Source organism: Miniopterus natalensis, chromosome 4, assembly GCF_054644295.1.
Source record: "Miniopterus natalensis isolate mMinNat1 chromosome 4, mMinNat1.hap1, whole genome shotgun sequence".
In the NCBI taxonomy this organism is placed as follows: Eukaryota; Metazoa; Chordata; class Mammalia; order Chiroptera; family Miniopteridae; genus Miniopterus; species Miniopterus natalensis.
Window position 1 is genome coordinate 65112116 of NC_142084.1, and position 17455 is coordinate 65129570.

The window sequence follows — 17455 nt, forward strand, 5'->3', positions numbered from 1 at the left end:
GCACTTCTTGGGTGGGGAGGGGACAGCCTGGCCCAAGGTCAATGTGGCCCCTAGCAAACCTGTTTTCCCTCACTGCCTCAGTTGGACCAACCTACCATTTAACCTCTGTTTACAGAGAACCATATGGTGAGAGGTCTAAGACCACAGGTTTGATGAGAGTTCAGTTTCAGGCTCTGTTCCTTGCTTATTGTGTGGCCTTCAGCAAATCATTTCCCATCTATGAACCTCAGTATCCCCATCTGTAAAATGGAGTTGTCACCCCCTGGCCTGGGACAACCTTCCCAAGCCACAAACTTCACATTTACAGCAACTCTCACTCTGAATTTTGGCTAAACCTCCGCTTAGTTCTGTGGCCTCAGGCAAGGGGTCTGAGCAACCTGGGTCTGCTTTTCTTCATCAGTTAAAGGCTCCTTGTTTGCATCCCTGGACTAAGCCACACCTGAAGCTGGTATATTCTTTTTTTTTTAAAATCAATATCTTTATCGATTTCAAAGAGAGGAAAGGAGAGGGAGATAGAAACATCAATGATGAGAGAGTCATTGATCGGCCGCCTCCTGCACGCCCCTGACTGGAGATCGAGCCCCGATCTCCTGGATCATAGGTCGATGCTCAACCACTGAGCCACGCTGGCCAGGCTGCTTTCCTTTTTTTTTTTAAATTGATGAGAGACAGATCTGTTGTTCCACTTATTTGTGCATTCACTGGCTGATTCTTGTAAGTGCCCTGACAGGGGATTGAGCCCTCAACTCCGGCGTATCGGGACGACACCCTCACCAACTGAGCTATCTGGCCAGGGCCCGATTCATCTGCTTTTATACTAAAGTCAGTTTGATTTGGGTTTGTTCTCCTTTCAGACTACAGGCCCACTGTGTGTTTGAAGCTGAAACCTCATTAGTGGCGGGGCAGGGAGCCGAGGGTGTTAACCCTTAGTTATCCCTGCTCAACAGTCAACTTGTTGAAGGACTTCAAACAGACCCAAACTTCTGGGTCTCAGGTCTTTCAAAACACAGTCACCGGAAAGTCACACCCACATGGGTGGCATCATCCAGATCTGCGACTGAGAGCAGCAACCATTTATATCTATGTGCTGGGCCCAGTGCAAGGTACAAGATTAAACAACTACTTCACCTTGAGGACTCGCTGTGACTTTGTATGGGAAGGAAAGCCTGCCAACACTGTTCCCTCTGCCTGAGACAGTCTTCCTTCCCCACTACCCAGTTAACTCCTACTCAACCTCCACATCTTAGATCAGCTGCTGCCTCCTCCAGGAAGCCCTCCTTGACCTTCCCTCCCATCCTTTCTTCCTCTCCCCATCCCAGTGCCAGATCTGGCAATTTCCATGCTTCACTGAGATTAAGGTGCATCATTATTTTACATACCAATAAGAGGGAAAAAACACTGCCAATTAAACTGGACACGACCTCCTTATCACAGAGAATTATGATTTGATAGTTACTGAAAGAGCTTTTTAGACTTCTTTGAATAGAGATTTTGGTCAGCTTTCTCTCCTGAACTAGGTACAAAATGGAAAGTGTAAGTAGAGGTTCAAGTTTTCCTAAAACTCCTCTGTGTCCCAAGCTCAACTCTTCTGAACTGCTTTTTAACCCAGACTTGCCAATTTGGGGTTTTACGCACGGCACAGATCCCTGTGTTGCCAGGCCAAGAAACCTAGCATCTCCCATGGGCAGCTGCTCCAGGATTTCCCTCTGAGCTGCCAACACCCCCTTGAAGGGATCCACAGAAGGTACCAACAATGGCTGAGGCTCCTGCCCACTGTCACATGGCCCGAGCAATATGGTTTGTCAACTGACACTTTGGAGGCTGCAGTGAGCAAGGCAGGAATAACCACTCTGACTAAAACTGCCTGGTGCACCCTGGCCAGTGTGGCTCTGTGGTTAGAGCCTGCATACTGAGGGATCATGGGTTCGATTCCCAGTCAAGGGGCATGTACCTGGCTTGCAGGCTTGCAGGCTTGATCCATGGCCCCACTTGAAGCATGTGTGAGAGGCAACCAATTGATGTCTCTCTCACATTGATGTTTGTTTCTCTCTCTCTCTCTCTCTCTCTCCCTCTCCCACTCTTCCCTCTCCCTCCCTCTCTTCACTCTCTCTAAAAAGCAATGGAAAAAATAACCTCAGGTGAGGGTTAAAAAAAAAACAAAGTGCTTGGCGCATAATAGGTGCTCAAAAAATATTTCTGGATGAACAAACGTCACAGAATTAAAGTTCAGAGAGGTCAGGCACTGGTCACAAGTCACACAGCTAAGCAAGAGGTGAGGGCAGACTTTGAACTGAGGTCTAACAGAATCGCCAGCTTTGCACTGGTCTGCGCACCTCAGCACTTACAATGTCTTTTCCTAAAACAGGACAGGGTGTGGAACCCAACAAACCTCTCTACTAAGAAAACTAAACTCACACAACCTTTAAAAGCATGTGGTTAATCTATGAATTAGGAAGAAGTGATGGCCGTTAAGTACTTGGGGAGCAAGCTGTACCCCATCCAGACCCAGCATCAGGTCAGCTTGGCTGGCTACCCTGTCACCATGCAACATCTAACTGTGTGACACTTGTCAGATGATTTAACCTCTCTGGGCCTCAGTGTTCTCATCTGTCAAATGGGTATGAGTCTTTCCCTCACAGCTATTGTGAAGATTAAAACTACAAAAGGTACACAAGTCTGCCTTCAAATTCTCTCTCAAATCTGACCACTCCTCCCCGCTCCTCTGTCTCCACCTGGTCCAGTTCCATCACCACCCACCTGGACTAGGGCAGTTTCTCCTGCCTGGTGAGGACCACCCCTGCCCCCACGCCCCTCCCCCACAAAGGCTGCCTCTTCTGCCCTGGTCAGACCACCCCTGCCCTCACCCCCACAAAGGCTGCCGCTCCGAAGCAGCCACCAGAGGGAGCCTGTGAGCATCTGAGTCAGGTCCCAGCCCTCCTCTGACTATATCCCTCCAGGGCTTCCACCTCCCAAAGGTTAAAAACCCAAGTCTTCCCCACAGCCCACAAGGCCCTACACAACAACCTACCCCTCCCATCCCCGCTCCCTCTCGCTCTCTCTGCTCCAGCCACATAGGCCTCCTACTGATCCTCCAACATGCCAGCCATGGCTCTGCCCCAGGGTCTTTTCATGGCTATGCCCTCTGCCCAGAACATTCTTCCCTCACATAAACACTTGGTTCCTCCCTCACCTACATCTCACCTTTACTCAAACTGTCACCTCCTCAATGAAGCTGCCCCTACCATCCCATTTAAAATGGCAACCCTCATCCCTCCACCCCCCAAATCCCTTTTTTTCCTTTCTTGCTTTTTCTTATCACCATCTAATACGACACATATTTTATTTTGCTTACTGTCTCTCTGTGATCAGAACACGAGCCTCACAAAAGCAAGCACTTCCTTGCCAGCAGAGCCCCAGCGGAGAGCCCAGCACACAGTAGGTGTCTGAGAAACTCCCTGGATGACTGAAGGCACGGGTGTGGGGAAGGCAGTGGCTGCAGCTGAACCAGCCGCTGGGCGAGCATCGGAAGCGTCCACGCCTCCTCCTGTCCCCATTTCAGAGCCATCCCTGGACTCTGCCCTCTGCCCCCTTTCCTGAGTCTCCAGCTCCAGTCTAAGCTATCCGGTGGCCCAACACCTGCTGGGCAAACACAGGAAGAAGGGGCCCCTGCATAGTGCCTGTGGCCTGGGCTGAGCATGTCCCTCCGGCCAGTTTAATCCCTGCCCTGGTGGGAGAGAGGACCCTGAGGTTGATCCAGGACCCCGAAGTCAAACAAACAGATCAACTGGAGAAGCTTCCATCTCACTAATCCTGTTTCCAGAAAGAGCTGGCCCACAAAAGATGCCTGATAAATATTTACCAAATAAACATATTATTTACAAGCACCATCTCACCCTCACTCTGAGCCCAGTGCTGCTCTAAGGGGTTCAACTTAGTAACTCCTCCCAAGGACCCTGGCAAGCTGGGGTCATCAGTATCCCCATTTTAGAGATGGGGACACTGAGGCCATGAGAGCTGAAATCACAGCAAATAAGGAATAGAGCTGGGACTTGAACCCAGGCCACCTGGAGCTAGTCTTAACCACTAATTTACACTGTCTCAATTAATGACAAGAATAAAACATTAGAAAAATGCCTATAACTTCTACAGAGCATCAGCTGTGTTTGAGGCCCAGAGAACTTTGGCCATTTGCCTAAGTCCTGAGATGTTCCCATTTCACAGACAGGTAAACTGAGGCCCAGAGAAGTTCTGAGACTTGCCCAAGGTCAAACAGCCAGCAAGAGACAGCACTGGAACTCAAACTCAGGGCTTCCCAACCAGTCTTGGGACTGTGGGCCACATGTCCTGCCTGAGCTGCCATCAGCCTATGACAGAAGCTCTTTTGGCTCTGCCAACCAGACATCCCTCAGCAGCCATGCCTTGATGGAATATTCATAGGGACACACAGAGCAAAACCTAAATGATAAGTATCAGGAATGAGAAAGCAGCCCTGTGGATGACAGGGCTTCCTCAGGCATAAAAGAGGGGTGAAAAAAACCACCTAACACCAACTATATTTTTAAAAATCCCACAGCAGTAAGGAGACTGGCCCGTCAGCAAGGCGTCACATCCGTGGGCAGGCAGAGGCCCCGGAAGGCTCACAGGGACACGGCTATTTTAAAGGGGCTATTTCTGGAGGCTGAGGTGAGAACATGGGGGCGAGAGAAAGGATCAGGAGCAGCCACTGGGACTGACTCGGCCCGCCTGGACTGGCCAACTGGTTGGGGGCAGGGTGAAAAGGGAGAACTTGGGAGCCACCTGCTTGGTGCAAGTGCGGCACTGCCACCAGCCAGGTGGAAGACCTCAGGCTTCATTTCTTCTCCTGTGAACGGAGCTCTGTTTGTGCAAAATATATGCATTGAGCCCTACTGTGTACAGGCGCTGCTGTGGACATAGCAGAGAAGGCAGGCCAAAACGCCCCCTGGGGAGCCCCAGCCAGAGCAGGAAGCAGATGACAAGCAAGATACACACAACAGGGAGATGGTGACAAGTGCTTCGAGTAAAAGCAGAGCAGGAAAGGGGGAAGTGGGGAGCTGGGTAGAGAGGCAAATCTTGCAACTCTCAATAGGTAGGTCAGGGGAAGCCTCACTTAAAAGCAAGCAGAACCCTGGCTGGTGTGGCTCAGTGGGTTGGGTGTCGTCCCACGCACTGAAATGTTGCCGGTTCAATTCCTGGTCAGGGCATATGCCCGGGCTGTGGGCTTGATCCCTGGGATGGGAATGCAGGAGGCAGCCGATTTGATGTTTCACTCTCACATCAGTGTTTCTCTCTCCCTCCCTCTCTAAAACTCAATTAAAAAAAAAAAAATCTTTAAAAAAAAAAAAGAGGAGAGAGACCTGAAGGAGACAAAAGAATGCACCATTTCCTGAGGCTCATGTACTGCTGCCATTAGGATCCAGTTGGACTGCGGGGGCCAAAAAACCTGTGAGAATGGCGTAATTTCTCTCTCCACATCAAGTAAGCCCCGAGGGTGGCCTTTCAGGGCTATCGTGCCCACCCCACAATCATTAGGGCTTAGGCTCCTTCCATCTCTTTGATTCCCTCATTCTTACCCACGATACCTGCTTCATGGTCCAAAATGGCTGCCTGAGTGCCTACCATTGCCTCCACATCCAGCTGGGGTCAAAGGGAGCCTGCACCACCTCCCTTTGAAGGCATTTCCAGGAAATCCTGCTTATTTATCCCACTGGTTAGAACTGAATCATACAGCACAGATAGCTTCAAAGTACAATGGAAAATGTTTCTTTCCACCAGGTGGCCATGTGCCCAGATAAGTCATAGGATTCAACTGCTATGGAGAAGAAAAGGGATACTGGGACACCCTGCCACAAACATGGCCCAGTGGGGTCAGGTCTTAGGTTGCAAACCAGTGCATCTGGGACACTTTGGCCTTGAAAGTAGAGATGGAAGTCACTGGGGCCAGGCTCCTGCCTCCACACCAGGATGGTTTTCACACATCCCAGGATCCACCTCCCCCAAAGCTCCAAAGTCAGAAACAGTGCCCAAAGCCCAAGATCAGGCTCTGTGTTTTGGGGGCACCCTTAAGACAGAACCCCACCCACAGTCTGCACTCCCCAAGCGCCAGAACCCAAGGCTCCAGGCATCCCCCCCATCCTCCCTCCTGCCTGCCTGGTGAGGACGCCTGACCAATTCATCTCCTTCTCCTCAGTAAACAACTGTCAGGGAAAATAAATAGTTTTTAATAGGCTCATTAATTGAATTCAGGGAGAAATAACCTTCTCCCCAGGCCGCTGAGAAGGAACACTCAGATGCAAACAAGAAAGTCCAAGCAACTCAGTCGGAAGGCAGGAGGAAACCGGGCCTCCCAACAAGGCTGGGAGACCCCCAAACAGTTCTAGCCACATCAGTAACAATGGCTCAACCGGCAAGGGGGCCATTCCTGTCCCAGGCGTTTTCTAGCCTTCTGGAGGTTGGAAGTCTCCGGTGAGTCTAATGTGGCTTTAATGTCTCAGTAGCCCTAGGCCTCTGCTCCAATTCTGTGGCAGCAGCCAAACTATTTAATGTCTTTTTTTCCCCTCCCATCACAGTTTTTGTCAAGTCCCACCTACTTATATCAAGGACATACCAGTTTCCCATTCATGAAAGTAAGACAAAGTATTCTCTTTTAAGTTTTAAAAGAGAATGGGTTTCAAGAAAACTACTTAGTCATTAGGAGGACCAGGCAGCCAGGGCAAAAGGCACATGTCACAATCAGTGACTGAAATTTGGGTGGTGTCCAGCAGAGCACTAGACAGGGAGTCCAGAGGACTTGATGTAGCCTTCAGGGTGACCTCAGCACAGACCTAGAAAGTCAGAACTGACCCCCCATACCTGCCAAGGACTCTGGCCACACTAGTGTGACTTGGTTTCCCCAGCACGGTTCAGGTGGTTCCTGGACAGGCCTCCTTCCAGAGTCAATCACAGCATCAGCCTGGCCTGTGGTTCATCTGCCCAGGGCTTGCCACTGGCCCCTGCCAGCCTGCTCTTGGCACTGCAGCAGGAGGCTCCAGGCATGACTCCACACCACTGAGACAAGCCAGACTTGCCTGACCCAACCGCTCCCCAGCACCCCCAAACCCTATCCTCCAAAACCCTATACACAGGTCTCCCAATTTGCTCCCAAAGGGCGTTAACCATCACATTGTACTGTACAATGTTTATGCCAGTACTTTCCAGGCATCTATGGTATGGATCCTTCTAACCACCCAAGAGAACCTCATATCCATTTTACAGACGAGCAGACAGAGGCCCTAGCAGATGGATCCACTGGCCCGGGGTCACACCACATATGAGGCCCTGTCAAGGCTCCAGTGTGGGCTTTTCAAACGTCTAGTTCAATCCCCCAAAGAAAGCTGGCCCGTTCCCGGGGGCCTCCTTGGTGTCTTCTCCAGCAATCTGGCCAGACACAAAGGGTATCAAATGAACATCGGGGTAATTGAGCCTTAAAATCACCTGTCCTGGTTACTATGCACTTTTTGGGGTCCCAGCTCCTTTGGGCTTCTCCCAGGAGACAGGAAATCTCATGGGCTATTTTGGGGTTCCCTGACTCTCAATGGCCACTCATCACTGCTTCTATAACAGACACCTCAGGCATGCAGAGGCTCAGAGACAGCTAAGTGAGTAGCCAAAGTCACACAGCACCTCCACTCAAGACCAGGTCTCCAGATTCCCTGCCAGGGCTGAGTGAGCTGAGCAGGGTCGTCTAGGCTGCTGAGGCAGGGCTTTCCCAGCCATGACCTACCCGTCTGGGACAATCAGTAGGGGACGGTGGTGGCTGCAGAACGAGCAAGAGGGAGAGGGGAGGGGAGAGGGGAGGGAGGCCGGCAGGGACTCTGCTGCCAAGGGGGGAGTCTGGTGCCTCATCCAGTGAAGCAAAGCAACTTCCCTAAAGTCACACAGCTTGTGAGAGGCAAAAACAGATTTGAAATCCAGACCTGGCCACAACAAAGTCCCTCCCTCTGCTCTGCTCCCAAACCGCTATGGGAAGCAGCCCTCCGGCTCCTAACTGCTGCATAATAGCGAGGCCCACTGCAAAATGAAACTGCAGGGCAACCAAAAATTATTAAGAATTTCAAGAAAATAACAGCAAAGCATTAAACCAAGTGCAGACCCTTCGGAACCCCTACAACCACAGAAACGACACCGCAGTTTGGCTTGGGGTGGGGGCAGCCCTGACAAAAGGCTCCAGCCATTCCAGTTTCTCATCCCCACTATGTGCCTCCGTTTCCCTCTCTGCAAGATGGGGCAATAGCTGCCACATCTCAGAGCCATTCTAAGGATGAAAAGAGAAAATGCAAACAAAGCCAGAGCCCAGGACCAGGTATGCAGCGCAGGCTCTGCGACAGGGGCTCAGTGCCTGCTGAGGTGATCTCCCCTCCACTGCAATTGCTGGGAAACCGTAGGTTTGGGACTCCATCCTCAGCCCCCTAGCTGTTCGTGAAGATGGGGGCGGGAGGACACGCTCATTCCCCACCTGTGTACTCCAGGTGCCTGGCACCATATCAACATGACACCATTTAATCCCCAATGACGCAGCAGGCAAGCTTTGTCCCCATTTCACGGATGAGAAAAATCAAGGGCGGAGGGAATAGTGGGTTGCCTCACACAGCTGGGGAAGACTGGTGTCAGAATTTGCAATGAGAGTGCTCAAGCCTCCGAAAGCCCTTCCCCAGTGGGGACACAGTCCAGGCTCGCAGGGCCAGGTGGGATGAAAAGGAAAAACACAAACCTGGATGTGGCAGCCCCTCCACGTTCCAGATCCAGCACCATCGCCAGAAGCCGTTCCCGATCGCTAGAATCCACATGTCAGGGGCAATTACCTGCTTCTGATAATCAACTGGGCAGTGGGGCAGGACAGGTGCACAGCGGGAACCCATCAGTAATCTCAGCGTTCAAATCCGACAGGACCCTGCGAAGCGTGGGAGCTGGACGCCCACAGACAAGCCAACAGCCTGATTTCTCACGCCGCCGCGGGTTCTGAGCATGAATCAGGGTCTCCCCATCGGCACTGATGATACTGGGGCCGGGTCATTCCCTGTGGGGGGCAGTCCTAGGCACTGTGGGGTGTTGAGCAGCATCCCTGGCCCCCCCACGCAATGCCAGAAGCACCCCAGATGTTCCCAGACATTGCCGTATGTCCCCCAGGGAGCTAAACCATCCCTGGTTGCAAACCACTGCAATAAATTCTTCACAGGATACTGGTGACCCCCACGCCCCAGTCTTGAGAGCAAACAGGTATGTTCGGGAAAAGACAAGAGTGTGAGGAACGGGTCTTGCAGCCAGAAGATAATTCACAGGCCTGCCCCACGGGACCAGCCGGCTTCCTTCTGCTCAGCATTTAATTTAAGTCAAGTTTATCATTATGACCAATATTAATATAATCAGAGCCAACGTTTATCGAGCGCTGACGTTGGCCCAGGCCCTGTTCTCGTCCCTCCCATGGGCTGTTGGGCCGGTGCCTCTAAAGAACCCATCAAAGTGATTTCAAATCTTAAACCCATTTTACAGCCCAGGAAACAGAGGCTCAACAATGGCAAGTGAGGTAGTTCAAGGTAACACAACCAGCAAATGGAGATGTTTTAAGAAAAAGAAAGATCTAGGGATGTGAAATGGGGCAATTTCATGTAAAATCTAGATTTCTGGTTTTTCTCAGAAAAACTGGCGGATCTGGCTGTAAAGCCACTCGGGGCTGCCCTAGAGGCTGGGGGAGCCCACCTTGCCCACTCACCCACTGCCATTACCTGCCAGGCCCTAATGGGCACTGGGGTTTGAGAATGATGTTCCTGCCATGTCTTCCTGCCTCAGTTTCCCCCTCCAGACTAGTGTGAGGGGACCCAGCCCACCTTCCAGTGGGGCCTTCCACCTCTTACTTCTGCTTCCCTTACCTCCGGCCACACAGGTGGGTGCCCCCTCCTTGCTTTGCACTTGCTGCCCCCAAATACCATCTCAGAAAGGCCCTCCATGTCTCCCCAAGAAAAAATAGTGGCCAGGTGATGTACTAGGTGCCACCGGATTTTCAGCCTTAGAACCCTACTGTAGTCAATATTTTTTTGCTTATTTATGTCCTCACTATCTCCCCCAATACACTGCAGGGTCCAAGGACCCAGCTTGCCTTATTCACTGCTGTAGCCCCAGAATTTCGTTTTTATTTGCTATTATTTTTTAAAAAGAAAGGAAAAGTACTTACATAGTGCTTTCTCTCTGCCAGGCTTAGTTCCTATGCCCGTCACAGTACCCCTATCATGAGTGAAGCATTGCCAAAGCACCCATTTTACAGATGAGGAACCTGAGGCACAGGACAGCTATGTAACTAGCCTGAGGCCCCACAGCCAGTGAGCAGCAGAGCTGGAATTTGAACCCAGAGTCCGGCTCTCAAGTTCTCTGGCAGCTGTATTCAACAAATAATGGTTGAATGAAGAAATGAATTGGTGAATGAGTGAATGGATGGATGGTGGCACATCAAGCTTGTAAACTGACCTTCTCCTGAGCACTCCTCAGTGGGACCGCAGTCAAGGCTGAGACCTCACAGCTGTGAAGTGTTTCTGTCCTCCCCCTGGGCACTCACTCATGGATCCTGGCAGTTGGGGCGATCTCCTGGAGTCTCAGGAGCACGCAGAGCCTTCTGAGGCAGTGCCTGCCCTCCCCACCAGCCCCACCTGGCTCCCGTGGCTCAGATCCTACCAGGCACCTGGCCTGGTCCTGCTGCAGAAGTGGGGCGGCCTTGATTACGCAGCCAGTGAAGGGAAACGCCCCAGTTTGCAGTGGCTGAGTCATCCCGACATTTCTCCATGCTGGACCCCATGGAGGGATGGGGGGCTGCTAGGAAGCCCCTGCACAGCAGGTCCCACTAAGTCACAATGCATTGCTTTATACATATTAACTCATTTAATCCTCCCAACAACCCTGCTTGGTGGGTACTATTACTCTCCATTCTACAGATCTGAAAATAAAAGCACAGAGAAAAATTGAGCAACTTGCCTCAGGTCACACAGCCAGCAAGTGGCCAAGCTGGGATTTGAACCCAGGCAGCCTTGGTCCAGCATCCAGACTCTTCTCTTACCCTCTGAGAAAGACAGCTGGGAGCCCCAAAGCCTCCACAGTGACTCTCAGGTGCCCCCAGCAGGTGAAATGTCATCAAAACAACTTCTTTGACAATTGGGCAGAGCACCAGACTCTGCAGCAATTAAGACTTCAGCTTCTGGCATCCTTTGGCCCTGGGTAAGATTTCTCCCTCAGTCATTTACAAGCTGTGTAAACCCAGGCCAGTGAAGACCCCTCTCTGTGCCTCAGTTTCCCTCTCTGAAAAATGGGACTCCAAGAACAGCAACTGAGCTCACAGAGGGTGTGAAGGTTAAAAGCATGAGGACATGCCTCGTGTGCTTACTCGGCATAAGCCCTGGCATGGAGTGCCAACTCCAAATAAGTTGGAGCAGCTATTATTATACCCCCGACATCCCCTCATTAGCTGATCACGGGGTTAATTATAAGCGGCATTAAATTATACACACACAGACATGTCAACCTTACTTCCCCAGAACCCCTAAATTTCCACCAACACTCAATTACCCACACAACAGCACAACAATAGAGCATCTTCCCAGCCCTCTCTGCCCTCCCCCCCCCCCACCTCCACCCGGGGGGTCCCAAGCCTCTGGGGCTGCATCAGACACACAGCATCTCATGTCCCAGCTCGCCAAGAAATGGGCTGTGGCTGCCCTGATCTGAGATGAAGCAGCACAGAGGTCAGATAACCAGCCCAAGCGTGTGCACAGATGAAGCAGGGCAGGCGGTGGAAGTCAGGGCTCTGACCCTGAAACCAGAGGCACAGCCTCATTTTGCTAGCGAGAAGGCTTCCGCACAAAGGGGCTCCAGGGCAGATGCGAGGCCATACAGAGAAGGAGAGGAGAAGGAGAGAACCAGGAGAGAAACTGGGATTTTCAGCTTCCCCAGTAGGACTCCTGGCCTTCCTACAGGGGCCAACAGCAAAGATTAAAAAAACAACAACTCAGAAGTCACAGAGACCACCACCTAGGGAGTTCTGGACAAAATCTGCCCCTTGGAAAGAAAAATGACATTTGCAGTTTGGCTCCAATTCAGACATTTTAGGGGGAGAAGTCACTGCAACCCAGAAACCAAGGCTCCAAGCCTCCCACCAGAGTGGAATCCACAGGACCAAGAAGGAACCAACAGGGATGCTGGACAAAACCTGGGAGGATTTTCTGGTGTAGGATCTCTTTAGCCTTGTCCACTCTGGGGGTGCCTGGATTCCAGTAAAGAGGAGATTTCAAGGCCAGGCCAAACAGCACAAGCCCCCAGGTCCAGTCTGACCAGGCCTGGGGAGGGGCATGGGGACCCACAGCTACTTGGAGGAGGGGAAAAAAGGAGACAAAAATAAAGCAATGAAAAGCCCAGGCCCTGTCCGTGAGTCACTCCCACCTGCTATCTGATTTTCGCCTTTGCGGAAGTGTAAGCCAATTGATTTGTTCATACTCCCCATGCACCCCCACACACACACCCCAGAAATATCAGCCAGAGACAAGACAGAAATGGGATTAGAACTTTTTTCCTTTTTTTTTTTTTGAGTGTCTTTTATTTCCTTAAAGAAAAAAAGGGGGGGGGGGATAAGCCCTCATTCAGTATCCTTGAGCTTCTAAAAGGCAGAGGAGGTGACAAACTGAACCGCAGGGCTAGGAGACCCAGGTGTCACTACTTTGTGCGTATCTCAGAACTAAGATGTGTCTGTCTCTAGGCTGTCCGTCATTGTAATAGGGTAGCATGCACTTGAACCTCCACTCCATCCAGCACCCACCTTCCGCACCCTACAAGTCAGCAGCTTTCTGGTTCCAGACCAGGTGGAAACAAGAAAAAATTTTAAAACCATTTGAAAAGTTCTCAAACCCTGGTTCTCCCTAAAACAGGCAATGATGTAACTTTGTCCCGCACCCATGGCGGGTTTTTGTCGGGTTGGCACATGGATCCTGTTCAGGGACAGCAGTTATGCCTTCATCTCCCCTTCTGTCCCCACTAAAGGCTGAGCCACCGTGCCTGGTGGGCAGGTGGGGGGTCTCTCCAAATACCCAACCCCGGGCATCTTTTGCTGCACAGAAGGACAGGGCAAGGACAGCCTGCACCCGGCTTCATGGGAGACGGACATCCTCCTGCTTACAAATTCTGGAAGAGGGGATGCCCACCACAGGAGAGTGCCAGGAGGCTGCCCTGGGTGAAGAGAAGCCGGGGACTCTGGTGTCTCAGCACCCTTGCCTAGACCCCCGTCTCCCTTCAGAAGCACGAGACCCCCACAAAAAGAGCCACGGCCTGCAAGGCACCACCAAGCCCACCACACTCTTCAAGAACCTTCAGCTGGCTCCAAATGACTCCACAAATGGAGCCTAATGCAGTCGGGTGGGGGAAATTGCTCTCAGCTGAAAACATTAAGCTTCGTCAATTATTCCCCAAACCTGCTGGGTTTATAAATATCCGTTTTTATTTTTAGGGTTTTCATCCCCACCCATGCTCTCGCTCCATGCTTCCGCTATATTTCCCCACACACACAGTCGCGGTAGGTTCTAAAGTCACAGTTAGCAGGTGAACACAGGGCAGAGGGTGCCAGGGTGGAAATGCCACGCTATGCCTCAGTCACATCGTCCCTGCCGTCCCTCCCCCGCCACCTTACTCGACGCTGATAGTCGTTCAGGCCACTCGGCGGATGGAATAATCAGTAGAGCCACAGGTCTCCTGGCGCCCAGATGCTGGGAGCAGCCGTTGGAGTGTGTGCTGTGCTCTAACACCTGTAAAATGCTGTTCAATGCTGACCCAGAAGACAGGAGGGGAAACTGAGTCATCCTTGGAAATCCATTTGTCCAGCAGATTTGGATTTGTCTCCTTGACCAGGCCGAGGTCCGGGAAATGCCACGCAGAGCCCCACACTGTGTTCGACCCAAATATAGAAGAGAATGGGTGGATAGTGATGGCTCCAGAATCATCCACCCAGATGTCACCACTAATCCCTGACATCCAGGGAGCTTCTCCCCTTCCACCTGCTCCCTGAGCCACAGTCCCAGTGTTGGGAGAAAATGCCTCATGACTCCAAGTGGACACGTAGAGATGCCCGGAATCCCCAGGGAAGCAGGGGAAAGAGAAAGGCTCTGAGAGGGGAAGACCATGGTCATGGACGTTGATTTCTATGCAGCAGGCAGGCACCTGGTTTTCAGTGACCCTCTCTTGGCACCCACCACAGGCCTAGCTCAGAGGCTTGCAAGGAACCTTTCTGAAAGAGGGTTCCCCAGGGAGCCCAGCACACCACCCCAGCAGTGCCCTCCAAAGCCATACCCCGACAAAACCAGAATGACCCATCCCCCATCTCCCAAAGGGAGTGGGTCAGGCTATCAAAGTCCACTGAAATGACAGCACCAGCCCCTCCCCCTCCATTACCCCCTGGGGGGGTCGATGTCACTGGCCCAGGTGGCAAGAATAGAAAAACGCATGAACTCACCAGGCAGACCAGGTCTCCCTCGACGTTTTGTTTGCCTGAGCCCAATTATACCAACTCTCAGTGTGACAGAGTATGGCGGTGGCAGCCCCCAAGGGGCTGGGGCGGCTGAGCCCCATGAAGAAGTGCACTGTCATGGTGAAGGTGCCCCCACCCCACCCCCACCCCTCCACCCCAGGGACAGGCAGAACAAAGCTTTCTGGAGAAGAAGGGAGACTTGGACAGACAGCAGGCAGCTCGGGCAGCACGGGCAGCAAAAGATGCCCAATGAAGGGCATCTTGGGGGGCAGGGGAGTCCAGCCAGAGGCATAGGCCCAAGTTGGTGGGCTCTGGGATTTGGGGGCACAGGAAGCAGCCGCCCCTAGCCCCAGCAGCCTGCCATCCTCAGCCAAAGTATCAGCTGGCAGAGGAAGAAGATAGCTGAAGGACAGAAGGCTAGCGAGATTGGCAGGGGGAGGGGGTACAAAAGAAAGGGACCCTGGGAGGGGGAGGGGAGCTATGCAAATGGTAGAATCAACTGGGTTCCTCGGCCATTAATAAAAGCTTCAGCAGCAGCAGCTGGTATCACAGGAGTATGGGGAGGGCTGGCTTCCTCTCCTCGAAGGCGGCAAGCCCGTCGGAGCAGGAAGCAGAGTGCCCCAAACAAAGAGGGGCCCTTCCCCCTGCACCCCAGGGACAACTACATTGAGAGTAGGCCAGAACCCCAGCAACCAGTCTGGATGAAGGCCACCGGAGGCCCAGAGCGGGTGGGTCCCTATCCTGGGGACCCTCCAGAACCCTCCGAATTTGTCCCGCTTCTTAGAGCCCTAAAGCCCAACCTGGACGCCTCAGACACCCCGCTTCACCAGCCCGGATGCCCAGGCTGGTTCGTTCAGGGGTTTGACCAGCGGCTGAAGGGCCCCATGCTCAGAGTGGGAACTCCCCCTGATGGACACGGGGGGAACAGGGAATCCCAGCTGAGACCAGGAGAGGGAGGGGAGGTGCCCCTCAGATGGAGACGCTGGGAAGGTTTGTTAATTTGGGGAATGAGGTCCCTAGGGGGTGGCTAAATTTGAAGAAGGGTTGCGGAGGAACCGGCCTCTCAAAAGCTGCATATTTACGGAGCTACTAGAGGAGGATTTGAAATGGGGAAAGGGTCACGTAGGAGGAGGGTCCAGATTGGGGGGGTGTGGCTAAAAAAAAAATCCAGTTCGCAGGGTGTTCCCTCGTTTGAGAATTTTGGAGAAAAAGCGGCTGAAGGAGAGTTCCCCGATTTAGGGGGGTTTCGTGGAGTGTCCTGGATTTATAGGGGTAGGCACTAAGAGGGGGGTTCCTGAATTTGAAAGATTTCCATAAGGAGCAGTGAACTTGGCCGCAGCCTAGCCGAAACCCTTTCGCCCGGGGCACGGAGTTGGGCACTCTAACTCGGGGAGCCTCCCCTCAGGGCAACCCCCATCCCCCTCACGCCCCCTTCAACCTCGTTCCGACGACTCCGCCCCCGGGATGACGTCACCGACCCGACCCTCCCAGCCCCCAGGGGGCTCCAGCGGCGTGCAGAACCCCCGGGGCTGGCGGATGTAGGGGCGGCTTCCCCTCTCCAGGGACCCCCAGCGCCCTGGGGAGGTCGGGTGCCGGGCGCGCGCTCGTCCGCCCGCCAGAGTCCCTGAGGCTGGGGGCGAAGCCTCGCTTCGCCTGGGGGGCTGGAAGGGGAAACCAGGGCGGCAGAAGGGTGGGGCAAGGCCAGGGTGATGGAGGGGCGCTCCCCTTTCAAGGGAGAGAGGAAGCCGGGAAGACGCTCGAGGGAGACGGCATCGACTCGGGGGTCTCCAGGGGATGGGGACTGGAGAGGGAAGGCGTCGGGCAAAGCAGCCAACCTGGGCGCACCTGCCGGTCCTCCCTCGCTCGCACTTGGAGCCACCCGACCCGGTCTGGTCTCCATTCCGGGGCGTCTGCTCAACCCCACCCCCAGCACAGCGCCCCCTGGCTCCAGGACCCGCCCGGGGTCCCTCGCGGGTGCCTCCGGGGCCAGTACCCCCTCCACACATGCACGTACCCCTGCGCGCCTTCGCCCCGCCCGCAGCCCGGGTGGTGCAGCCGGCGGCGCTGGGCAGCTTCCAACGCCGCGCTCCGGGCGAGTCCAGCCCAGCCCCCTCCCCCGCCGCGGCGAAGCCCCCCACCCGCCCGCCGAGCCTCCCCGTAGCCCCCGCCCAGTCCAGCCCTCGGGGGCATTGTTCCGATGCAGCTGGCCGGGCGCAGCGACTGGGCATGCAGCCGGCTGCAGCGGAGCGTCCTCCGAGCACAATGGCCGTGCAGGCTTCCCCAGCACAAAGCCGGCGCGCTGCCCACTCCGCTGCCACCGAGACCCCCACTGGAGAGCTTGCAATTTTAGGGTAATTCAGGATTTTTGTTCTCCCTTTACCTGGAGGCTGGCTGGGCTGGGCTCCCCCGGCTCTGTCCCGCTTCACATCCTGGCTGTTACATGGGATCCGAGCGGAGCCCGAGCGCCAGCGGCTCGCGGCATGCGCGCGCCGGCCGGGCTGCCGGGCGGGCGGCGCGAGGACACTCACTGCGGCTCGCGCTCCCCTCGCGCCGGCTCGCGCGCCCCCCTTCCAGCCGGTGACGTCATCCCTTCCGCCAGCGCTCTGCCACGGCCGGCGGCCGCGGGGCGGGGCCGGCATGCGCGCGTCACTGCGCAGCCGCGCGGCCGCCACGCCCCCCCGGCCAATGAGGTCGCGCGGTGGCGTCACGTGGCCGCGGGCCTTTGAAGGGCCGCGCGAGCACGTGGGGTACACGGCTTCGCGTGACACGTGGGCCGCGGCGTTAGCGCGAGGGGCTGCTCCGGCCCCTGGCTTCCTCGTGAGCCCCGGGCCCCTGGCGCAAAGGCCACAGCGCTTGCTGTGCCCCGCTCCAGACTGCCAAGGCTCCCCAGTGCCCTGGGAATAAAACCAG

At 54.2% G+C, this 17455-nt stretch overlaps 1 protein-coding gene across 9 annotated transcripts in view; it reads right to left on the reverse strand.

Annotated features, from left to right (window-relative positions):
• Positions 1-17075, reverse strand: part of PTPRS (protein tyrosine phosphatase receptor type S) — a 99198-nt gene extending 82123 nt beyond the window's left edge. For 4 of the 9 annotated variants that reach the window (XM_087816679.1, XM_087816678.1, XM_087816677.1 and 1 more), the window contains exon 1: positions 16926-17075. The gene's annotated coding sequence lies outside the window, so the exon portion shown is untranslated. The remainder of the gene's footprint in view (positions 1-16925) is intronic. The other 5 variants (XM_087816681.1, XM_087816680.1, XM_087816682.1 and 2 more) reach the window with 3 other exon arrangements.
• Between the last annotated feature and the right edge of the window lie 380 nt (positions 17076-17455).